This window comes from Panthera leo, chromosome C2, assembly GCF_018350215.1.
Source record: "Panthera leo isolate Ple1 chromosome C2, P.leo_Ple1_pat1.1, whole genome shotgun sequence".
Taxonomy (NCBI): Eukaryota; Metazoa; Chordata; class Mammalia; order Carnivora; family Felidae; genus Panthera; species Panthera leo.
The window spans coordinates 124,110,479-124,136,790 of NC_056687.1; the positions used below are offsets into that span (position 1 = coordinate 124,110,479).

Consider the following 26,312-nt stretch of genomic DNA (forward strand, 5'->3'; position numbering starts at 1 on the left):
GAGAGAACTAGGCGGCAGCACCGCCTCTCCCTCTGCCTTGCCGGGCCAGTCCCGCAGGTCTGGCGGCGGCCGCTGCGGGGCCGGGGATTGGTCCGAGCAGCGCGCGGGGCGGGGCGAAGGCTGCTGGAAGGCCTGCCGGGGAGGTGGGCGCGCGCGCGGGCACGGCGGCGGCGCGCGCGTGCTCCGTCGGTCGGTGCGGCGGCGGCGGCGGCAGAGCGGGCCATGGCTGTGGGTGGCGGGCCAGTGTAACGCCGCGCGGGGCAGGCGGGAGGCGACCGGGAGAGGCAGGGATGGGGGTGCCTCAGCGGGACTGTCGCGGTGGCCTGGGCTGCTGACCGCGTAACCGGAGCCAGGAGTCTGCGGCGGCGGAACACCGGGCAGGTGAGAGCGGCGGCGCGGGACCCGGATGCGGCGCAGCCGAGTGGCGGCGCGGTCGCGGCGGCGGGTGAGGTGCCCCCGCGCGGGCGGGCGGCGCGCTCTAGCCCGCCACAGCCTGCGGCGCCGGCGAGTTGTGTACCCGCGGCGCGCTTCCTGCCGTCGCGGAGGACACCCGCCCGCCGGCCTGCGGGGGCGCTTCGCTCCACTGCGGCCCTCCCGGGGCTCTCTTAGGTGAGCGGCGCTTCCTGGCCACCGGGCGGCCGAGACGCGACCGGTAGCCCCCGGCCGCTGGCGCTTTTGGTGGCGTTCCTGAAGGGCCCTTTCTGGAGAGGCGGCGCCCTCGCCCTGTCTCTCCTCCGCCTTTGCGGACGTCCCCGCGGCTTCTCCACCCTCAGGTGCCTTTTTGTGTAGAAGTGCATTTTAGGGGCGGGGATCCTGGGCTGTTGTGGTACGGTCGTGTTTTCAAATTCCACCGCCTCCACTGACCAGCCCTGGGACCTTGGGCCCAAGTGTCCCGATTTGTTAATGGGAATAATAATACGTACTTCACAGGGTTGTTTTGAGGATAGGACTGGATGATGTGCATGACCGATCAGCCAGCGCTCGGTAAGTGGTAAGCTATTAGGAGCAACCCTGGTGCAGCATCTTTTCTCGTTAGCCATTGCTGATTCCAGGCTGCGGGTGTACGTTTGGGGGCACATTTATTTACAGACTGCTCTGGTGTTGCAGTAACCTCCACTGAAATTGCCTAATATTGGTGACTTTTCTCTTACAGTGGCCAAAATAGAATCCTCTATTTCCCATACTAGAATCTTGTAGTCTCTTTCTTGCTAAGGCTTACTTGGGCTACCTGTCTCAGGTGCTGAGTGGCAATTGTTGAAATAAGACCGAAAGAATTTTAGGATTCGCTTAGGATAGAAAATGGTGGGACACAAACTGGAAGTGCTTTGCAGTTTAAATAATCTTAAGTCACACTTAACTGTCACTTGTTACAGAGTATAAACACACGAGGAATATGGAAACAGACTCATTTTTCTGCGTTGCTACATCCGAAGGGAGTGACAAGTGCTTTTGTAAACATCATTGTGGGTAGTGTTAGTGTCTGGTGAAGTCATCATAATTAAATTAGATGAGTACTTACTTTGAAGCACTGAGTGAATGTTTGGAAATGTGATTCCTAATAAAATCATCTCCGAGTCAGTATTCTCAGCAGTTCATTAATCATTTGGGGATTTTTATGCAACGCTGTAAGGTTTTTATGGTAAAAGCAGAACTGTTTAAGTCATGATAATGTAGCATAAGACAGTGGTCAGGATAAAGATCTTAGTTTCAGAAGGCAAGTGTAGAAACAAGTAATAATCATAAGCTTTAAAAATGAAAATTGTATTCACTAAAGCAAAAATGACTAAGAACAAAAAAACTTTGTTTTACACCCCTGATTCATACTCTGATGAGGATCTTTGACCTTTAGGGTGTTTTTTAGAAGTGTAGAAAATTGAGTTGTCTTTTAATTTATTGCCATTTTGCACCTCTTGACTGTGTTTTCTACTTTGTAAAGAGACTCATCCACAGATACTTTGATTCAACTTATTTTTGAATGTGAACAAAATACACAGAAAAAAAAGTAAAATTAGACCTTGTAATCTAAGATACATTCTTCCTAAATTGTGATTTTTCCTCTTGCCTCACTTTAGATTGGTGAACCTGACAGTAGAAGCAGTACTATGCTAGCTGCTGAAAAGGCTAGGGGTCAGAAGTCCCATCTTGCTTCGTTCTAGGCCTGGACTTGGGTCCCTAATAGCTGGGGCTTTGGGGATGTCACTCAGTCTTTTTGGTTTTGCCTTAGTCTTTTTATTTATAGAGTTTGAGTGGGTGTGTGTCACAAGGTTTGGGAGGGTGGTGATGGACTAGTGAATCACATTATATAGAAGAACCTTCCAGGATACTGCACTTTTATGGTTTCCTTCTCTTCACTCCCTTTCTCTCTTTTGTTGATTTTTCCTTCTCCCTGAATTCAAAACATCCTAATGCCTTAGCACTTCCAAGCCATTCCCTCAACTTAAAAAAAACCTTTTTTTAAAATAAGATCTGTGCCCAATGCAGGGTTTGAACTCACAACCCCAAGATCAGGAGTCACATGCTCTGCTGCCTAAGCCAGCCCAGTGCCCCATCCCCTCTACTTTTTTCTTTTCTTAAAAATTTTTTTTTTGAGTGTAGTTAACACACGGTGTTACATTAATTTCAGGTATACCACATAGTGATTCAACAAGCGTGTACATTACATAATGCTGTGCTCACCACAAGTGTGGCTACCATCTGTTGCCATACAATACTATTAACAATATCACTATGTTCCCTCTACTTTTTTTCTACCTGTGCTCTCTCCAGGTGATCTCATCATGTCCACTGTCCATGTGCTGTTGACGTTCAGATTTTTTAAAAGGTTTATTTATTTTGAGACAGCGAGCAAGAGTGTGGTGAGGGGAGTGGGAGAGACAGAATCCCAAGCAGGCTCCGTGCTATCAGAGCAGAGCCTGATGTGGGGTTCGATCTCACAAACTGTGAGATCGTGATCTGAGCTGAAATCAAGAGTTGGACTCTCAACTGACTAGCCACCCAGGTGCCCGACGCTCAGATTTTTATCTCCAGTCCTGAACTTTAGATTTCTTTTACTGCCTTTGTGGTATCTTCACTCCATTTGCCTTTAGGCATCCAAAACTGAACACGTTCAGAGTGGAGCTCTTGATTTGTTTCTCAGCCTTTTCCTTCCTCAGCACCCCTCTGCCCTCCTTCTCCACCCTTGTTAAGTGAAATATCTGGTGGTCATTCTTAATTCATCCCTTTGCCTCACTGCGCCTCCATTCCCCACATAATCAGTCCTTCAGCAAACCCTGTCAATTTTACCTCCAAAATACATTTCAGGTATATTTACTTCTTTGTTTTTATTGCCACCAACCCATTTCTTCTTGGGCAGTAGCTTCTTACCTGGTCTCTTGCCTCTGGTCTTGCTTTCCTGTTTCAAATAGTGATCAGAGTGATCTTTACTCACTTTCCTGCTTCAGTGGCTTATTACACTAAGAAGTAAATCCATACTCTTTACTTGCATTATCTGCTATTATCTTGCTTGTTTACTTATTTATTTGTTATGGCTTTTTTCCCCTTCGGCATACTCTAAACTCTCTGAGGGCCAGGATCTTGTCTGTCTTCTATATTGGTATTCTTGGTAACCAGAGCAGTGCCTAAAACATTTAATTAATGTTGAATGAATGAATGTGTGAATGAAATAAGTCAGTCTTTTGATTATAAGTTCAACGTGTGTTGAACAAACTTATTCTTTTTGGTCCCAGATTTGTGCAAATAAGGAAGTAATCAGAGGGCCTAGAGGTATTCTGTTAGGCATCCTTATTCCTCAGTCTTGGTTAAGGGGTGCTGTACCTCCTGAAGAGGCTAGACATTAAGCCACTAATAACAACAAATGTGATTTTTATTCATTGTGTACTGGTTCATTAGTATTTTTGTAAATAAGGGACCAAACAGGTTTTCCAGGCTTGTGTTGTTCTTTTGAGACATTGAATTTTGGTCTTGACTGGAGGAGATTGGTTCTAGAATGTGGTACTTTCATTTAGTATTGCATACCAAATCCGATAGGGTAGCAGTTGGGATGTTTGCAGAGAGCAGGTGTGTTTATTTCAATTACACTATTTAAAAAAACAAAAACAAAAACGGAGACCCCACCCCTGCTCCTCTGTGTGTGTGTGTGTGTGTGTGTGCATGCATGTGTATGTGTGTGTCCATCTTCTCAACCATTTGATTTGGAATTATCATGTCTTGGGGATAAATTCTTACCATTTGGTTTCTTTCTTTCTTTTTTTTCAGGATTTTATTTTTAAAGCATGGGATTCTGTCTCTCTCTCCCTCTCTCTCTGCCTTTCCCCCACTTGAACTCTCTTATTAAAAAAAAAAAAAATTAAAAAAGAGTGTATAATTCCATTGTCAAAGTAGAAATAGAGAAAAAATATGTTGGAGGAGAAAAGCTTAGATTAGAAGAATAATATTGACTTAACGTTTAGTGAAAGAGAAGAAGAAAAGGAAGATAGGTGAGAATATCATCAGTTTTTTTGGCTGGCGTGAGACAACTTCCCTTATCACTCCTCTTACCTCTCACTGCCCTCCCCAGATTTTGTCACTTGGATTTTTTCCCTCTCCTCACTCTTCATTCCCTGATTGGTATGGGCTTTTTTTCTAAGGAGTACCTGTGAGCCTTCAGTAGTTTAATGTCTGCTGCTGTAATGCTTTGTGAGAGGAAACTATCCTTTTCTTGAAGAGGCCTTTCTTCTCCTAGTCAAGGTCTTTCTGCCTACATTTTCTAGCCATTGGGTCCAGCTTTCTCTTTAGACTGGCTCCAAACTGGGGCACTTCCTTTTTAAGTTGTTGTTCTACCATAGATTCCATAGTAGCCTTTATGTTATCTCCAGGTTAAATAGTTCTGAGTCACAAGCTTCTAGTTGAGAGAGAGAAAAATGAAAGGGATTAGATGTGTGGTTGGGTGTGTATAGTGTGTTTGTTCTAGTTGCTCTGATAATGCAGATTGTGTCTCTAATTTAGACCTTTCTTTTTCAATAGACTTGTTTATTATTATTCATTAAATAAAAACTTTTTATATAAATTTCATATAAATATATAATTTTTGTATAATATATGATGTACAGTAAATATATAATACACTTTTAGATAAATATTTTTAAATATTAAAATTAATTATTATCATATTATCCACAATCAGCATGGAGGCAGACATGGGGCTGGATTCCAGGACCCTAGGATCATGACCTGAGCCAAAATCAAGAGTCGGACACTCAACCGACTGAGCCACTCAGGTGCCCCTATTTTTTTAGATGGCCAAAGAGATTTTGATAAAAAGACATTTCTAAAAGAGGATGACATTGAATTTAAAAAATTTTATATACAGTAAAACTCTAATTTTTAAAATTAATTAAAAATGTTTTCAGTACAGTTAATGTACAGTGTATTAGTTTTAGGTATACGGTGTAAATGATTCAACAATTGTATTCATTACTCAGTGCTCATTGTGATAAGTATAATCTTTATTGCCTATCACCTAATTTCACCCATCATCCACCCACCGCTCCTCTGGCGACCATCAGTTTGTTCTCTGTAGTTAAGTCTGTTTCTTTGGTTTGTCAAAACTCAATTTTTTTCATATACAGTCCTGGGTTGTTTTTTTTTTTTTTATTATTATTAAATGTTTATTTATTTATTTTGAGGGGGAGAGAGTATGAGCCAGGGAGGAGCAGGGAGAGAGGGAGAGAGAGAATCCCAAGCAGGCTCCATGTTGTCAGTGCAAAGCTTAACATGGGGTTCAAATCTCACAAACCCTGAAATCGTGACCTGAGCCAAAATCAAGAGTCAGATGCTTAACCAACTGAGCCACTCAGGCGCTCCCATCCTGAGTTTTAACACACGCATAGATTTTTGTAATCATAGCCACCACTAACAGTATACAGAACAATTCCAACACCTCAAAGAATTCCCTTGTGTTACTCCTTTGTAGTCCTCTCCCTTCTCATTCTGAGCACTTGGATTCATTTTATTTATTTGTAAAAATATTTATTCATTTTTGAGAGAGAGAGAGACAGAGGGTGAGTTGGGGAGGGGCAGAAAGAGAGGGAATCACAGAATTCAAAGCAGGTTCTGAAGCAGGCTCCAGGCTCTGAGTTGTCAGCATGAAGCCTGACCCAGGTCTCAAACCCATGAACCATGAGATCATGACCTGAGCCGAAGTCAGATGCTTAACTGAGCCACCCAGGAGCCCTTATTTGTGTTTTAAAGAGAAAATTTTTCATGGCTAGAATATGTTAGAACTATGTTAGAACTAGAATGAGTGGATAACTGATCACCCTAATTGTTGGTTTTCTTTTGGAAATATAAATGAGATAATTCCAGTCTTCAACATGCAATAAACTAATTACCCTTGTAGATGAAGGAATGTTTATAAAGGCTTTAAATTAAAAAATTACTGTATAACTTCTGAAAACTGTCAAGTGAGGTGAATCCCATAATGTCAGCTTCTATAAAGGACCATCTAAGAGAATTTGGAGGCTAAGTCTGTGATAATAATGGATTCATCTCTCTGGTAAATCTAGACTTCCCATTTACTGCTCTTGCAGGGTTAGCTAGAGATTAATTTTGCCAAGGATTATGTTATGAAGTCTCAGTTTTTCTTCCTAACTTCTCTCTAGCATTGTCACTTTCTGCTAGCCTATTTTTTCCTAGCACTTAAAGTTGTTTTTAACCATTCAACTTTCCTAGGGATTGAAGGGAGGATATGCTATCTGTATAACTATGGTGTGTTGCAAATGTAGCTTTCATTTATCTTATATATATTAGTTTCAACCTAAAGCAGTTAATAATGTAGAAACTTCATCATTTCCTTACAAAATTCACAAATCCTTACCCTGAATCCTGGCTTCAGGATCTGTTTTCCCCCACCTCTTCGCCAAGAATGCATACCTCCTCATTTCCTGCAGTATTCAAAGCAGTTCGCTTGAGGTTATCATTGCCCTTTTAACTGGGTGTATTTACTGCTGGACCATCCTCTCTGTTGTGGTATTGCTAGAGCCAGGTCTGCAACTCACAGTCCTCTGGTGCAAGCTAGGAAGAACTGACATGCTTGTTCCTGACTCTAGCCTGTCCTCCCCTGGTGCTGGAATCACTTGGGAGACCACCAGGCAAATGCTTACTTGTCTTCAGGGGAAATGCGATCCTGATTATCCATGCCTTCAGGAGAAGGATTATGTGGATTAAAAGAAATCCATGAGTAATCCAGAAGCTTTATTTAAACTGCAGTTTAACCACATTCCTGACGATAGTTTTTCCTTGCATTTCTAATAACTGTAATATTTACTAATTTCGTATCTATCTCCTACCATATAGAAGTATTGGCAATTGTGAAGTAGGGAAAGGATGGGAGGGGTCAAAGGAATTAGATAATGAACAGGCTTTGCCCTACATAATTTGGTGTTGACTGGGTGGTTTAACCACAGTGCTTACTAGACCTCGAAGACCTGAATTCCATGAATTCCTTACCTGCTGAGCCACTGGAAGAAATTTGAGGTGACTGTCAACAAAAGGGCAAACTCCATTTTGAGACATTTGCTCCTTACTAGTTTAAATGATTGAGCTTTCATGATTTAAATAATGAGTACTTCAGACCATGAGAATTATAAGTTTAATGCAATTTGAAGTTTTCTTTAATGTTTATTTAAAAATTTAAATTTTCAACAATTTTCAGAGGAATTAAACTGAAAAACTGCAGTTTGAAATAGAGATTGTCTCTCTCTCTCTCTTTTTTTTTTTGGAGTTTATTTTGAGAGAGAGAGAGCTCGGGCAAGAGCAGGGGAGGGGCAGAGAGAGAGGGAGAAAGAGAATTCCAAGCAGGCTCCCCACAGTCAGTGCGGAGCCTGATACAGGACTTAGAGTCAACAAACCATGAGATCATGATCTGAGCCGAAACTAAGAGTGGGATGCTTAACGGACTGAGCCATCCAGGCGCCCCGAGATGCTCAGTTTTTGTAGCCAGACCACTTACTACTACCTCTGACAAGTTACTTACACAGTAATTAATTTCTATTAAATCGTTGAAATATGGTCAGTTAAAATTGTGTATTTTTTTTTTTTTTTTTTTTTTTTTGGTGCAAAAATGTGTTATTAAAGCATGAGGACAGGGCCCATGGGCAGGTAATAGCTGCCTAAAATTTTGTACTCTTGAACTACCAATTTAGTGTAGGTCTTGTATTTATATACTAATAAAAGCAGTGTTTATAAATCATTACAAATTGCTGCTGTTATGTTATCTGAACAAAAATTATAATTTGTTAGCTAAAACTTACCTCTCCAGTTGTATATTTTAAAAAAGTTAGGTTTCTGATCCTCTTGTAGTTCATAAGCATGATGATTGGGTGTTCATGCTGTTGTGTGATATGTGCCTCCCTTAAACCTTGTTACGACCTTGGCACATTGCCTGTCTGACATAGGGGAAAAAAAAAAGGTTCCATATTTATCAGCTAGATATATATATATGTGTGTGTGTGTGTGTGTGTATGTATATATATATATATATATATATATATATATATATATATATATAAAATTCCCCTTAATTGAGATTCATTACAGGTAGTTTTTTTGGGGGGGGGGTGTCCTGGGGGACAACCATCTGGGATTCTCTTAATATGTTTATTTTTTGCTAGAGAGCCTAAGGAAACATCCATAGGAGTAGATAGATGATAGTTGGTTTTGACAAGGTGGTGATCAATTGAAATTATTTTGGGGTGCTTTTTTTTTTTGGTGGTTAGGAAACTTTCACATTTTCATTGAAAATCATTGGTTGTCTTAAGTCTTAGTATACTTTACCCACCATTTCATTATTAATATTTTTCCTAAGTAATTGGTATTGTTCTGGGTTTTAGGTCCTGATTCTACCTACAAGAAATGTCTACTGTGTGTGTGTGTATGGTAGCTATGTATGCCATATCAACCAGCAGCAATGATTTCATCCTTAACTTGTGAAGAATTTATGATTTCTTTAATTCTGTATATTGTCACCTATTTCCTTTCTTTTTCTCTTTCTTCCTTTCTTTTTTTCTTCTTTCTTTCTTTCTTTCTTTCTTTTTTTCTTTTTAAAGTAATCTCAAGCTCAATGTGAGGCTCGATTTACAACCTGGAAATCATGTGTCACATGCTTCACCAATTGCTCCAGCCAGGTGCCCCTCCTTTTATTTTATATCATTTTTTGTCATTTAAAGTTGTGGCTGTCAATATAGCCCGTTAGAAAAACCGCTCTTTTGCCTCTGAAGGAAGGTTGGCCCAAAGAATGGAAAGAACCTTCTATTTGAATATGTTCAAGTATGTAATACCTTTTGTACCATATGAAATTCAGAAAATAAGGGGAGAAGAAAAAAAAAAAGAACTTGCTCTTTGTGCTTACTATATGGGATTAGACTATAATAGTAGTTAACATTTATTGTATGCTTACTTACATGCCATGTTATGCTTAGTGGCCTTCCTAGATTTTATCTTCATAAACTTGAAATGAAGGTAGTGATGATATCCTTGCTTAAGAGATAAGGAAACTGAAGCTTTGGGGGATGTTAACATGCCAAGCATCACATAGTTGAGGAAAAGTCAGGTTTCAAACTCAGATCTGACTCTAGAATTTACGTGTATTTTCTTTCTTTCTTTCTTTCTTTCTTTCTTTCTTTCTTTCTTTCTTTCTTTCTTTCTTTCTTTCTTTCTTTCTTTCTTTCTTTCTTTCTTTTTAAGATTTTATTTTTAAGTACTCTCTACACCCAACATGAAGCTTGAACTTACAACCCTGAGCAAGAGTGTTTTGCTCCACCGGCTGAGCCAGCCAGGTGCCCCTAGAATTTATATTTTTAACTGATTGCATCATACAGTTCTTTATTTTTTAGGCCCTTCAGAGGAAGGTTAAAAGATACTATGTAAGTTTAAAGTGTTGTGTTTTTTTTAGTATAATAATCGCCACCTTCATCTTACACTACCTGTGTAGTATTTGGAAACAGGATGCAATTTTCTGTTCATTGAACCTTTAACCTTTTTTTTTAATTGAAGTATTAGTTTCAGGTGTGTGTGTGTGTATATATATATATATGTATTCAACAGTTTAATACATTACTCATTGCTCACCATGATAAGTATAGTCTCCATCTGTCACCAAGCAATGTTATTACAGTATTATTGATTGTATTCCATATGCTGCATTTTTCACCTCCTTGATTTATTTTATAACTAGAAGTTTGTGTCTTTTAATCCATTTATTTTACTTATCTCCCCACTCACCTCTCAACCATTAACTTTCTTTTTCTAACTACTCTTAAATAACTTGATATAGATATAGCCTAGTTTTATTGTACGAGTTATGAGTCAAAAAATTGGGGCTCCTGGATAGCTCAGTTGGTTAAGCGTCAGACTCTTGATTTCAGCTCAGGTCATGATTGAGCCCTGTGTTGGACTCCCCAGCTGGCAGTGCAGAATCTGCCTAGGATTCTCTCCCTGTTTCTCTGCTCCTCTCCTATTCTTGCTCTCTTGTTTATCTCTCTGAAAATAAATAAATAAACATTAAAAAAAAAACAAATTATTTGATGTAGTATGCCTTTGTTTTGAATGTATAAAAAGCTTTGCTTTTGCCTTGGCTTTATAGTTAGAAAGTATGTGGTTTTAAGGGTGCTTAGATGGCTCATTGGGTTGAGCATTGATTCTTGGTTTTGGCTCAGGTCTTGATCCCAAGGTTGTGGGATCCAGCCCCGCATTGTGCTCCGTGCTGAGCATGGAGCCTGTGTAAGATATTCTCTCTCTCTCTTTTGCCCTCTCCCCGACTTTTCCCCCTCCTCATGATCTCTTTCTTTCTCTTAAAAAAAAAGAAGAGAAAAAAAAAGAAACCTGTGGTTTTATGCTTTGTTATATATATGTAGCTAACAAAAATGCTTAATGTATGATCTGGTATTATTAGATGTTCTAGTAAGTGGGTGTAGATCATCTTTACAGAATTTTCAAATACGAAAACTCTGAAGTATTTTTTCCTCTCCTGCCTAGGTAATTTGTTGGGTGCTATATTGAAACATCTTGCTAAACTGGATCCTAAAGTGTTGGGAATAGAGGAAGGTAGACATAAATTTACTTTTGTTTCATGAATTCACTTTTGAATAAATGAACCAGTAGATTACAGTTATTAATCCTTTAATTAAAAAAATGAATAGATAAGCATTACATTTGTGCTGTTTGGCCTCCCCCCTCCCCCACATTCACATGAGAAAAGAATGTGAGCATGAACATTATATCTATCATTAATAGTATTCAGACACATAGAAGGGGATGCTCAGTTTGTGAGTTGGTGCCCCTCTTGTTGGCATGGAGCCCACTTTGGATGCTCTGTCCCCCACCTCTCCCTCCCCCACTCAGTTGCGTGTTCTGTCTCAAAAAGGAGTAAACATTTATTAAAAAAAGTTTAAAGTTCTACTGCCACATGGATGTAATACAATTTAATAACAAAAGTATTCAACAAAAGCTTAATTAGATAAGATTAAACTTACTTTGCTGTTATGAATAACCTTATAGTGAACATCTTTGAACTGAATCTTTAGATACAATCATTATTTCTTAGGTATGACACATGAAGACTTGGAATTGCGTTTGAATATCACATTTCCTCTTTTTTTATTTTATTATTATTATTTTTTTAATTTCCTTTTTTTAAATTATATAAATTGCAGAGGTTGGAATTATATAGGGAAAGGGAAACTAATGTATATTGCATCGTGAATGGTAGATAGTCCTAATCTACACAGTGTGCATAGCTCTTTAGCGATCTGCATAGAAGTATTCTAAAATCAATCATTTTCCTTTCATCTATTTCTGTACTCAGTGGACTTGTTCGGTTTTTATTCGGTGTCTCAGCCATTAGGTGTGTATGAAAAAGTTCTTTACTTTTTTCTATATAAACATTTTATCTGTTCTTATTTAATTTTGTTATTTATTTTTTTAAAGATGTCATTTTTTAATGTAATCTCTACACTCAGTGTGGGGCTTGAACTCATGACCCCTAGATCAAGTGTTGCATGCTCTTCCAACTGAGCCAGCCAGGTCCCCCTCTAAATTTATTTAATTTTAATTAAGTACAATTGGACATACTATATTAGTTTCGTGTGTACAACATAGTAATTTAACAATTATATACATTATGAAATGCTCACCAAGATAAGTGTAGTTACCATATAACACGGTACAGAGTTATTACAATATTAATTTTAACTCCAGTGTGGTTATCATACAGTATCGTACTAGCTCCAGGTATAGAGCTATTACAGTATTAATGACTGTATTCCCTATGCTGTTCTTTTCATCCTGTGACTTTTTTTTTTTTTTTTATAACTGGAGGTTTGTATCAACTTCCTTAACCTATTTTGCCAATCCCCTTTACCTATCTCACCTATCCCCCAACCTCTACCCTCTGGCAATCCCTAGTTCTGTGTATTTATGAGGAGTCTGTTGCTCTTTCTTTTGTTGTTGTTTTGTTTTTTACACTTCACATATAAATGAAACCATACGGTATTTGTCTTCCTCTGACTTATTTCACTTAACATAACAACCTCTAGGTCAATCCATATTGTCATGAATGGCAAAATTTCATTCTTTTTAATGGTTGAGTAATCTTCCATTTTGTATATATACTATATCTTTATCCATTCATCTATATCAGTGGGCATTTAGGTTGCTTCCATACCTTTGCTATTATAAATAATGCTGTAGTAAATATGGGGTGCATATAGCAGTTTTGTTTTCTTTGGGTAAATACTCAGAAGTGGAATTACTGGATTGTATGGTATTTCTATTTTTAGTCTTTGGAGGACCCTCCATAGTGTTTTCCGCAGTGGCTGTACTAATTTACATTCCCACTGACAGTGCACGAGGGTTCCCTTTTCTTCACATCCTTACCAACACTTACTATTTTTTATGTTTTTGATAGTAGCCATTCTGATTAGTGAGATTGTGGTTTTGATTTGCATTTCCAGATGATTAGTGATGTTGAGCATCTTTTCATAATGTCTATTGGCTGTCTGTATGTCTTTGGAAGCATGTCTATTCAGGTTCTCTGCCCAATTTTTAGAAAATTTTATTTATTAACTGAACATTTAAGATTTTATTTATTTTTATTTTTTTAAGACTTATTTTTTATTTTTTACAGAGAGATAGAGTGTGAGTGGGGGAGGGGCAGAGAGACAGGGAGACACAGAATCTGAAGCAGGCTTCAGGCTCTGAGCTGTCAGCAAAGAGCCTGATGTGGGGCTCGAACTCATTAGCCTCAAGATCATGACCTGAGCTGAAGTTGGACACTTAACCAACTGAGCTACCCAGGCGCCCCAAGATTTAAGTAATCTCTACACCTAAAAAGTGGAACTTGAACTCACAACCCCAAGATTAAGAGTCACATGCTCTACCAATTGAGTCAGCCAACTACCTCTCTCTGCCCATTCTTTAATCAGATTGTTTTTTGGTGTTGAGTTGTAAAAGTTCTTTATATATACATATTTTTAAATTTTTAGTTTTCAGAAAATTTTTTAAGTAAGCTCTACACCCAACGTGGGGCTTGAACTGATGACCCAAGATCAAGAGTCACATGCTTCACTGACTGAGCCAGTCAGGAGCCCCATGTTCTTTATATATTTTGGCTATTAACTCCTTATCAGATATATCATTTGCAGGTATCTTCTCCCATTCTTTTTATTTATTTTTTTTTTTTATTTTTTTTTTTTACATTTTTTTTTTTATTTTTTTATTTATTTTTGGGACAGAGAGAGACAGAGCATGAACGGGGGAGGGGCAGAGAGAGAGGGAGACACAGAATCGGAAACAGGCTCCAGGCTCCGAGCCATCAGCCCAGAGCCTGACGCGGGGCTCGAACTCACGGACCGCGAGATCGTGACCTGGCTGAAGTCGGACGCTTAACCGACTGCGCCACCCAGGCGCCCCTCTTCTCCCATTCTTTAGGTTGCCCTTTTTGTTTTGTTGATGGTTTCTTTTGCTGTGCAAAAGCTTTTTAGTTTGATGTAGTCCCAGTGGTTTATTTTTGCTTTTGTTTTCCTTGCCTGGGGAGACAGATCCAGAAAAATATTGCCAAGGTTGATGTCCAAGAGATTACTATTTAAGTTTAGTTTTATGGTTTCAGGTCACACATTTAGCTCCTTAATCCATTTTGAGTTTATTTTTTGTGTAAGGTGTAAGAAAGTGGTTTGGTTTCATTCTTTTGCATGTAGCTGTCCACTTTTCCCAGCACCATTCATTGAAGAGACTGTCTTTTCCCCATTGTATATTTTGCCTTCTTTGATGTAGATTAATTAATTGAGCATGTAAGTATGGGTTTATTTCTGGCTTTCTGTTTTATTCCATTGATGTATATATGTCTGTTTTTGTGCCAGTACCATGCTGTTTTGATTACTGTAACTTTGTAGTATAGCTTGAAAACTGGGATTGTGATACCTCCAGCTTTGTTCTTTGTCAAGATTGTCTTTGCTATTTGGGTTTTTGTTTTACTTTATAAATGTTAGGATTATTCGCTAGAGTTCTTCAAAAAGTACTATTGGTATTTTGATAGGGATTGTGTTGAATCTGTAGAGTGCTGTGGGTAGTATGGACATTTTAACAATATTTTTTCCAGTCTTTGAGCAGGTGTATCTTTCCATTTATTTGTGTCAACTTTGAATTTTTTTCTCAGTGTCTTATAGTTTTTAGAATACAGTTCTTTCACCTCTTTGGTTAAATTTATTCCTATTTATTTATTTAAATTCCAGTTGGCTAACTTAATAGTGTAGTGTTGGTTTCAGGAGTAGAATTTAGTGATTCTTATTCCTAGTTATTTTATTCTTTTTGATGCACTTGTAAATGGGATTGTTTCCTGAGTTTTTCTTCTTCTATTTCGTTGGTAGTGTATAGAAATGCAGCAGATTTTTATATCTTGATTTGTGTCTTGCAACTTCACTGAATTTATCAGTTCTAATAGATTTTTTTGGTGAAGTCTTTAGGGTTTTCTAAATATCCTATCATGTAATCTGCAAATAATGACAGTTTTACTTCTTCCTTCCCAATTTGGATGCCTTTTATTTCTTTTTTCTTGTCTGATTGTGGTTACTAGAAGTTCATTCAGTACAATGTTGATTAAAAGTGGCGAGGGGTGCCTAGGTGGCTCAGTCAGTTAGGTGTCTGACTCTTGGTTTTGGCTCAGATCATGATCTCATGGTTCATGGGGTTGAGCCCCATGTTGGGTTCTACATTGACAGCATGGAGTCAGCTTGGGATTCTCTCCCTCTGTCTCCCTCCCTCTTTCCCTCTCTCACCCTCTCCCTCCGCCTCCCTCCCTCTCTCTTTCTCTCCTTTCCTCTCTCTCTTACTTTCTCCCACTTGAGTACATGCCTGTGTGTGTGCATACACCCTGGCTGAAAATAAACATTTTTTTGTACAGTGGTGAGAGTTTTTCTCAATTTTTTTTGACAATAGGTTTATTGATTATACATATATATGTGTGCGTGTGTGTATGTGTGTATATGTAATTGCATACCATACAGTTCATCCATTGAAAGTGTATAATTCAGTAGTTTTTAGTATATTCCAATACATACAAAAATCAATTTTAGAACATTTTTTATCAGTGTGAGAAGAAATCTTTTAGCTATCATTGTTCAATCCCATCCATGCCCCATCTCTAAGCAATGGCTAATCTACTTTATCTCTGTAGATTTGCCTATTACGCAGTCTTCTGTGATTGTCTTCTTGTACTTGGCATAATATTTTTAAGGTTCATCCATACTGTAACATATATCAGTACTTTCTTTTTGCTGAATAATTCTATTTTCTTTTTAAATTTCATTAATAAATGTGATTTGCTAAGTATTATGGTTGTTAATCAGGAGATTATTCATGCCCTAGGTTTTCTTTCTGTATATCATCTGCTTGTTAACATTTTGCTACATATTCATTAAACTGTAAAAGTATTGTTAGAGAGAGGGAAATGATGTAAATTTTAAAGTGAGTTTAGTGGTACCTGGGTGGCTCAGTTAGTTAAATGTCCGACTCTTGATTTTGGCTCAGGTCATGATCTCACAGTTTGTGAGACAGAGTTCTGTGTCAGACTCTGCTCTGACAGTGTGGCGCCTGCTTGGGATTCTCTCTCCCTCTCTCTCTTTGCCCCTCCCTCACTGACATGTGCGTACGTGCATGTGCTCTTTCTCTCTCTCTCTCAAAATAAATAAACAAACAAACATACATTAAAAAAAAAAAAAAGTTACCTATTAATGTCCTTGGCAAGAATTTTAAAAGGGGCTTGAAACTATGGGATAAATGAAGCAAAATTTGGAAATTACACCTAGATTTTACTTTTCATGTTTTTTCTCAGTCCCCTATTGTGTCTTATATTCCTTTGAGCTAATACTGTGTATACTATCTACACTTGAACCTAAATTAAGGACAAAGGTAATTAGCTGTAGAATTGGAGTGTTGGAGAAGAGATAGTGTCATATTCAGAGCACTTCTATCCTGAAACCCAGTCCAGACTAGTTTCCCACAGAGTTTCACAGAACACCTTGAGTTGCTTTACTGTAATCTCAGGTATTTTGCCATGTGTGTATTTTGAAGAATGGTTTCTTAGTTAACCTATGAGGCTTAAACAGACATTTAACTCTCATGTGTTGTCTTTTAGAAAGAGGTTCGTTCCTGAAGTGTTTTGTTTTTTGTCTCCAATTGGCTTCTTTTTTTGGATTGTTTAGATTGGATTTGGATTGTTTTCAGTTTTGGGCTGTTATAAATAAAGCAAGTATGAACATTTATTTTTTTGTGTGAACAAAATATTTCCCTTTTCTGTGATAAATGCCAAAGAGTGCAATTACTGAGTTGTCGGGTAATTACATGTTTAGTTTTATAAGAAACTGCCATAGTCCCTTTTATCATATGAGGAGTAACACAGAATCCTTATATAAACAGATGCTAGTTGCAGTATATAAACAAATCCTAGCTGAGCTGCTGTTCTGGTTGAAGTAAGCTTGGAGTTACACCTGCTTGATCACCACCCAGTGACTGTGCCAGCCGTGTGTGCACTCTTCTTCCAGCCTGGAACTTTATCCAAGGCTGTATAGTTGAAGTGACATTAAAAAATTAAAAAAAAAAAAGGTGGGGGGTGGGGAGTGCCTGGCCGGATCAGTCAGAAGAACACGTGACTCTTGATCTCGAGGTCCTGAGTTCCAGCCCCACACTGGGTATAGAGATCACTTAAATAAAAATTTGGGGGGTGGGGAAAGACTTAGGAGTGATTTTAGGCTTATTACTGGCAGAGCTGTTATTGGCACTCAGGTTTCTTGATTCTGAGTTTTTTGTTGTTTTTATAAATCAGGATTATAGTTTCATATGTACATTTTGAATGGTCAAATAGTCACAACTATTTGAATGGTCAAATAGTCCCCACAAAGTTTGTGATGAAAAACATAGTATTATGCTGCTCCGTTCTCTTCTAATATAATTATACCAGGGTATTTGGTATTTGTGTGTGTCCACATATATGTAAATGTATTTTTTAAAGTTTATTTACTTTTGCGCATGAGGGCATGTGAGCGAGCAGGGGAGGGGCAGAGAGAGAGGGAGAAGGAGAATACCAAGTAGGCTCCACATGCTGACTGTGTGGATCCCATTGCCGGGCTCGAACTCACAAGAACTATGAGCTCAAGACCTGAGCCAAAATCAAGAGCCCGATGCTTAACGAACTGAGCCATTCAGGTGCCCCTAGCATATGTATTGTTTTGTACTAAATTATATTCTTTTTATTTCTCCTTTATTTTTTTATTTAAAAATTTTTTTTTAACGTTTTATTTATTTTTGAGACACGGAGAGACAGAGCATGAACATGGGAGGGTCAGAGAGAGAGAGACACAGAATCTGAAACAGGCTCCAGGCTCTGAGCTGTCAGCACAGAGCCCGATGCGGGGCTCGAACTCAAGGACCGCGAGATCATGACCTGAGCTGAAGTCGGTCGCTTAACCGACTGAGCCACCCAGGCGCCCCTATTTCTCCTTTATAAGGCAGTATGCTATGTTAAAAGATATATATGTAATTACTTAAAATTATGTTTCCTTTGTATTATCTATAAATTTTATTGCAGTGTGGTAAGAGGATGTTATGAAATATTTGTTATTTTACAAAAGGGAGCATTGGGTCTGACATGACTGAGCACCCCTAGAATAGATGGGATATGGTGGTGCAGTGCATGGGAAGACTCCAGTGGGAGGGAGGCTGGCATCTTGGAGTAATTGAAAGAAGACTGTATATAACTTTAGAAGAGAGAGTGAGGGGGACAGATGTGTAGGATGAGTCCAACAGGGAGGCAAGGGCCATGTGGGACCTTGTAGGAGGAAGCTTGGAGAGTTGTTTGATTAGAGCAAAAGCTGAGGAGTTTCGAGGTATGAGTGACTCAGTCAAGTGCAATTTATAGCTGAAATGGACTTAAAGATCATATAGCTTAATCATCCTGCTTTACAAATAAGAAAATGGAAATTGAGGGAATTTTCCCAAGGTGAGACAAATCATGAATGAGCTGGAGCTAGAACTTGACCTTGGTAATTCATTGTTTACACTTGACTGCCAGGCAGAGGGATTGCTTTTTTTTTTTTTTAATTAATTTAAAATTTTATTTTTAAGTAATCTCTGCACCCAGTTTGGGACTTGAACTCATAACCGCAAGATTACGAGTCGCATGTTCCCCTGACTGATCAGCCAGGTGCTCCCGTAGGGATTACATTTTAGACCGTTGGGAGCATTTCAGATTTCACCAAGAGAATTTCAGGATAGACATGGCTGGATGGCTGTGTGCAGGCTGGAGGCAATGGGTAATAGGAAGCCACAAAGTCAGGGCCCTTAAGATTTTACCCTCTGATCAAAGTGAATCACTAAATATGAGTTCTGATCTTGACTTATGATGTTATTTAATAGTTTTTTGTGTTAGTGTGCTTGGTTTGTCTTCTAGTAAGTATGCCCGTGACTTTTTACTTCCTATATATTTTGGCTCAAATACTTTGTAAGTTATGAGTTGTACTTGTAAGTTGCCCCAGCATGAGATTTGAATTAAGCCGCCAGCTTACTAGAATCTATTACATTTATTAATATATATATACCCCCAAACCGTCCACCCTCACAAAAAGTAGTATAGCATACTCATTGTTCTTTGTGTCTTTTGTTTGTCAGTTACCAATATATTTGATAGTTTTTAGGTATTGAACTGTTTTATTCCTTTCCATGGCTTCTAATTATTTTGTTGTCAATATTTTTCTCTATTTGTGTATGAATGGACATTTAAATTTTATCTATAATCTTTCTGCTACAGTTTTGTCTAGTTTTATAGTGGCCAGGTATGATACAGTTTGTGCAGGATATGTGTGGAGACAGAGAAAGAGAAAGGCTATGATGCTGATAGAGTCAGGGAAGGAAGATGAACAGGAGAAAATCTGGGAAAAGCTAGAAGAATGATTGGAGGAAAAAAAGGGAGAGAAGAATAAGGATAGGAGTGAAATAGCCCTGGTCTTCCCAAGGCAGTACTGAAACCCAAGACTCAACCTTTCTGTTACTGTCTTGGGACCAGACTGAGTTCATAGTTGGTTTTTTTGTTTTTTTGTTTTTTAAAAATTTTTAATGTTTATTTATTTTTGAAAGAGAGAGAGACAGAGCACCAGCAGGGGAGGGGCAGAGAGAGAGAGAGACAGAATCCAAAGCAGGCTTCAGGCTCTGAGCTGTCAGCACAGAGCCTGACGCGGGGCTTGAACCCCACAACGGTGAGATTGTGACCTGAGCCCAAGTCAGAGGCTCAACTGACTGAGCCACCCAGGCGCCCCGTTTTTGTTTTTGTTTTTGTTTTTTAAAGAAAGCTTGACTTTTTTTTTTTTTGAGAGCACAAGTTGGGGAGAGGAGCAGAAGGGGCGGTGGAAGAAAGAATCTCAAGGAGGCTCCATGCTCAACCTGGAGCCTGATGTGGGGCTCAGTCCCACGCCCTTGGGATCATGACCTGAGCCACATCAAGAGTTGGACATTCCACTAACTGAGCCACCTAGGTGCCCCCTGAAATCATCTTTATTAGCATGTTATCTTGGGCAAGTTATCTGTCCTCTGTATGCCTCCGTTTCCTCATCTGTAAAATGGGATAAATGGGATAATACCTCATCATGTGTTAATTCATACAGAGCTGTTAGTGTAGCATCCATCCACATTGAGAAAGCTTTCTGCTCCCTTTTACCTCCAAACTTTGCTCTTATTCATTTTCATCTCAGGTGTACTTTTCCCCCAAAACCCTCCAGGTTGCACTAAGAGCCCCACTTTTATATCCTATACCTTTGTCTTAGCTTTCACCCCATTCTTTTGAAATTCCCATAGCTAATTATTTACCCCTTAGGGTGGAGAACCATCTCTTGTAATGTCTTTTACAATTTAGTTTCACCCTGCATCCACCACTAAAATACTTAGCACAGTGCCTGGCATACAGTAGGCACTTGATAATGTTTGAATTAAACTGAAGAAAGCCTTAGGCCTTAGGAACATTGAACCTAGAGAAATACTTACCTTTCCACCCATTCCCCAGCCATCCACTTTCATTCCCTGAGGCAAGCAATGGCTAAAAATTCATATCCTAGGGCTGCCTGGGTAGCTCAGTCGGTTAAGTGTCTTGACTCTTGATTTTAACTCAGGTCATGATCTCACATTTTGTGAGATCGAGCCCTATTGGGCTCTGCACTGACAGCATGGAGCCTGATTGGGATTCTTTGTTTCCCTGTCTCTCTTGTCTTTCCCCCATTCATGCTCTCCCTCTCTTTCAAAAAAAAAAATTTTTTTTTAAAAGTGTGTACTCTAAATATTGTACATTGTTCTGTACATTGTAGTCACCCCACGAAGAGGATGAATAAAGAGTTCTAATAAAGTCAATTGAAATACCATGTCATGGTATTTATAAATCCATTTTTTCCCAGCCCTTAATTTGATTTAGGGTACAAGACATAATAAAATAACCAGCACTGTAAGACAACCTACAGTATAATGCTAAATTGTGTTTTAAAAATCCTTAAGATTCTGAGGAGACCAAGGTCAATGTGAGCTGGACTGGTAAAAGAAGACATCCTGGAAACCAGACTTGAATTTGGTCTTGAAGGACTTGATGGTGAAACTTTCTCAGTGGAGGGATGGGACAAAATCTAGACTACAGGCATTAAGGGAGCTAGTAGGGAGAGACTAATGGAAATGATGTTGGCTGTTAAGGAAGGAAAAGGAAAAGGATGGGAAGAAGGGAAAGAGGGACAAGTGAGGTATGTATGTTTCTGGAGTCAGAGGGAAAGATCTGGTTGGTAGGAGGGGATTGAAAATGCTAGCAAGTGAGGTAAGTACAGGAATTAGATGCCTCAAGATGCTGGGTTTAGTTTTAATTTTTTAATTATTGATTATTGAATAGGTAATACACTTCTATGATTCAAAATTCAAAAGGAAACAAAGCATACAGTGAAAAGTCTTTTTTTTTAAGTTTATTAATTTTGAGAGAAAGTGAGAGAGAGAGCTAGAAGGCACATGCATGTGTGAGGGACGGACAGAGAGAGAGGGAGAAGTGTCAAGGAGGCTTCCATGCTGTCAGCGCAGAGCTGGATGTGGGGTCAAACCCATGAACCATGAGGTCATGACCCAGCTGGAAGTAAGAGTCAGAAGCTCAACCGACTGAGCCACCCTGAAAAGTCTCCCTTCTATCTGTTGTCCAGCCACCCAATTTTCATTACTTGAGGCAGCCAGTGGTTACAAATGCATTTTTCCTGAGTGCTTATATAAGCAAATACATATGTTTTTATATATATCCTAACTTTTTTAAAAAATAAAAATGATAGTGTACTCCAAACATTGTTCTGAGTGTTGCTGTTTTTTTCCCCCATTTAGAGACTTTGTTTTTTTAATAGTTGCATGCGTAGCATTCTCTTACGTGGATATACCATTATGTACCTAACCAGCTCCCTATTGGTAGACTTTTAGGTTTACAGTTTTTAGACATTACAAGCAATCCTGTAATGAATAAATAACATTTAGATTTTATTCTGAAACATTTCGTTCAGATTCTATATGATCTAAGATCTGGATTATGACCATTGAAATAAACAAGGCAAATTGACATACTGTAATAAATGGCTCAAATTCAGAGTAGTGATTAACAAATCTATGTGTATGGATATAATTTATGTGTTTGTGGGCACTTCCACAAAGAGCTATAGGAGCCATGGAATGATTGCATATAGTATAAAGCTTAAAAGTACAAAAATTTATTGTAAAAAGTAAGCCTCTTTTCCCCTGCATAGGGATCCCTGTAATGTCCCAGTTTCTTGTATTTTGATGATCGTGTTTTTCAACATCCAGCCATGGGCAGCATCACCACTGGCCAGTCTACTTGTTTTCCTGTGTAACTCCAGAAATTGCCCATCCTCTCACTACGTAAATGTTAGCTTATTTTTCTGTTGGTCTTTCTAGCTCTTTATCTCCTATTGGTCTCTTTTCAAGTCTAACTTACTCCAGAATAATTTTGAATAAATAGGTGCCAGATACCCTGAGATTCAGAGCCTTCTGTCTTCAGTCCCAGCCTTGACCAAATAGGATGATGCCAATGTAGTCATTCCTGGGGTTCCTCTGTCTGCTGAGCATGTTTAGTTATCATGTGGCTGGATGAATATACTGGTGGTCCTCCGTAATGTTTCTTTTCAAGTCTGAAAAACCACTTAAGATTTTATAAACAAAGCACTGATGTGTTTATGATAGTATGTTAACCCATCTTTCTCTTAGTCTATATAAAACCTGTTGCTCTGCTGATATAATTAAGGAAATTCTGATACTTTTCATAAGGGGAAGGACAAATCCTTTTAAAATGGGAAGTGGATTTTCTAATGCTGACTTTTTTATTCCTTTTTTTTTTTTAATTTTTTTTTCAACGTTTTTTATTTATTTTTGGGACAGAGAGAGACAGAGCATGAACGGGGGAGGGGCAGAGAGAGAGGGAGACACAGAATCGGAAACAGGCTCCAGGCTCCCAGCCATCAGCCCAGAGCCTGACGCGGGGCTCGAACTCACGGACCGCGAGATCGTGACCTGGCTGAAGTCGGACGCTTAACCGACTGCGCCACCCAGGCGCCCCTATTCCTTTTTTTTTTAAAGTTTGTTTATTTATTTATTTATTTATTTATTTATTTATTTATTTAGAGTGAGCAGCAGGAGCAGGGGAGGAGCAGAGAGGGGGGTGAGGAAGAGAAAGTCCCAAGCAGGCTCTGTACTGTCAGAGCAGAGTCTGACACAGGTCACAAACTCACAAACTGTGGGATCATGACCTGAGCTGAAACCAAGAGTTGGATGCTTAACCAACTGAGACACCCAGGCGCCCCTGATTTTTTATTCTTAATGAGTTTGTTAAAGGCTACTCTCAGTATACCTAGGAAAGAAAAAGAATTCCTAAGGAATTGTGTATCTTGCATTTAATGACCAGATTACAGCTTATTTTGTAGAGCTGGGGTTTTTTTTTTTTTTAATGTTTATTTATTTTGAGAGACAGAGAGCTGGTGCACACATGCACAAGTGGCGGAGAGGCAGATAGAGAGGGAGAGAGAATCCCAAACAGGTTTCATGCTCAGTGCCAAGCCAGACGAGGGGCTTGGTCTCATGACCGTGACGGCATGACCTGAACTAATATCAAGAGTCAGATGCTTAACTGAGCCACCCGGGCACTTCTTGTAGAGCTATTCTTTTTTTTTTTTTTTTTTTTTTAAATTTTTTTTTTTAACGTTTATTTTTCAGAGAGAGAGAGAGACAGAGAGAGAGAGAGAGAGCGCGAGCGAGCTTGACAACAGAATGTGAAGCAGGCTCCAGGCTCTGAGCTGTCAGCCCAGAGCCTGACGTGGGGCTCGACCTCACGGACCGCGAGATCATGACCTGAGCCGAAGTCGGACGCTTAACCGACTGAGCCACCCAGGCGCCCCATTGTAGAGCTATTCTTAATAGCTGATGAGAGGGGCGCCTGGGTGGCTCAGTCGGTTAAGCGTCCGACTTCGGCTCAGGTCATGATCTCGCGGTCCGTGAGGTCGAGCCCCACGTCAGGCTCTGGGCTGACAGCTCAGAGCCTGGAGCCTGCTTCGGATTCTGTGTCTCCCTCTCTCTGACCTTCCCCCATTCATGCTCTGTCTCTCTCTGTCTCAAAAATAAATAAACGTTAAAAAAATTAAAAAAAAAAATAGTTGATGAGATTATCAAATGAGAATAATGTTATATCCACTTAAAGGCCATAGAAGGCTTTTTGATTAGGTAATATAAAAATAAATAAAATTTAGAATATAGTGAAATTTTAGTGAACATAATGGATATTAGTTTCCTGTGACAAGAAAACTGGAAGAAACACTTATTTTCTAAACCATGATATTACGGTTCTATAAACAGTGTTCTAAGGTTATGCCAAAGTGAATGTCTTTGTACTGGTTCTGTATTTACGGTGTGTTGCTAATGCAAAAATATTCTGTGATTTTAACTACTAAAAGTTTAATAAGAGTTCTGCTTTCATTAAATTTTATAATAGGAGCTAGGAAATTATTTTGATGACTGTTATTTTCTAAAATACTCACATGGCTTTTTCTCCAGAAGAGGTCAAATAATTTGTCAGGTTACTTGTGTTCCTATTTCCTTATCTAGAAAAAGTAGTAACATTTCTAATCTGTTTGTTGTAAGTGATTTAACAGTAAATGAGTGCTTTGCCAATATATGGAATACTAGTGAGCTGACTCCAGTCAAAATTCAGACCTTTGGAATGTCAGATTTGTTCTGCTAAGGGTTGGGGCTTTCTTGGGCATGCAAGCTACCAAGACTTCCTGAAAAGGGTGGCCAAGAGCCTCTGCATTTTAGAGCTTATTTTACAGTGTAGAGTACAGACCTAGGGAAGGAGGCCAGCTGCATTTTAGAACTTCATTTTACAGTTTAAAGTACAGACCTAGGGAAGGAGGCCATTTCTCTAGGGTGTGCAGGCTGCTCCCCTAGAGCCCCAGGCTCTTTTAGCTCTGCATTGAATTTCCCCATCACTCCTGAGAATTGTTCAAAGAGCTTTTCTCTTCATCTTGGTTAGTGTGACATCCCATCCCAACCCATCCTAAGTCTTACTGGAAAGGGATCTCTTTTTCCTTGGTGCAAGTACTTCTTCATATATCCAATTAATGGACAAACCTAAACATATGGTTGAGCATCAAGGTACTGGGCTAGGTGTAAGTGAGAGATGCACATATGTGTCCTATCTTCAATAATGTTATGATGTTGGTATTTAATTTGATTGGGAGGATGATATTTATTATTATTTATTATTTTAGAGAGTGAGAGAGAGTTCGAGCCAGGGAGAGGGGCAGAAGGAGAGTGGGAGAGGGAGAGGGAGAGAGAGAGAGACAGACAGAGAGAGAGAACCTTAAGCAGACTCCACGTTCAGCATGGAGCTCAACACAGGGCTTGATCCAATGACCCTGGGATCATGACCTGAGCCGAAATCAAGAGTCACTTGGCCGATCAACTGACTGAGCCACCCAGTCGCTCTGGGAGGATGATGTTCATTTATAAAAATGCAAGGTGGCATTGATTTGAAAATCAATGCAAATAAAGACAGGAAAATACATTTTTTCACATTCTAATTTGATTGACAAAATTTCAGGAAATTCATGAGCTGGGAATACCTGTTTGAGTCTTAGTCATCAGTCACTGGCACTCTCCCTACCTTAACACCAACACTCCTCCCCACCCATTTTTTTTTAAACAGTGGGTAAATTGTCTTGTTACAGAGGTGGATACTTTTATTTAGTCAGAAGACTGGAGCAGTGGGTGTTTGTTTACAGTCTAAGATACTTTTTAGGATCTGCTTTCCTTGTTCCCTCAGGGCTGAACTTTGAAAAGGTCTAATCTAGTGTGGTCAGACCAAGTCTGAATGGTATCCTTTATTCTAACTTCTGCAATTGTTATAAATGCAAGATTTTCTTTTGTGCATTTCTGTTAGCTTAAAGAACTGGCCATGGAAAAATCTGCTTTATTCACATATACCTTTTGATATTAAGGTGTATGACTGTTTTCTTGTTTACTATATATTTCCTATATAGTAATACTTATTTGTGGAGTGTTTATTGAGAGGATATATGGTATATGCTGTATGAGGCACTTGGGGATGCAAAGTTGAAGGCTTTGACATTCATGGCTTTAAGGAACTTTAAGAAAGACAAATGAACAGATAATTCTGATGTTGTGTGGTGAGTGCAAGTGATAGAGCCAATCCAGAGTATTGTGGGAGCCCA

At 39.2% G+C, this 26,312-nt stretch overlaps 1 protein-coding gene and 1 non-coding gene across 4 annotated transcripts in view; both read left to right on the forward strand.

The window, feature by feature from the left end:
- The first annotated feature begins 298 nt into the window (after positions 1-298).
- The window catches only part of PIK3CB (phosphatidylinositol-4,5-bisphosphate 3-kinase catalytic subunit beta), a 175,603-nt gene continuing 149,589 nt past the window's right edge, over positions 299-26,312 (forward strand). Inside the window, exon 1 of one of the 3 annotated variants that reach the window (XM_042954650.1) lies at positions 299-381. The gene's annotated coding sequence lies outside the window, so the exon portion shown is untranslated. Of the gene's footprint in view, positions 382-420; positions 610-781; positions 985-26,312 lie in introns of those variants that run through there. The other 2 variants (XM_042954656.1, XM_042954657.1) reach the window with 2 other exon arrangements.
- LOC122199055 lies at positions 8,326-8,429 on the forward strand. Its single transcript, XR_006193325.1, has one exon. It is a non-coding gene; the product is annotated as a small nucleolar RNA U13 (small nucleolar RNA).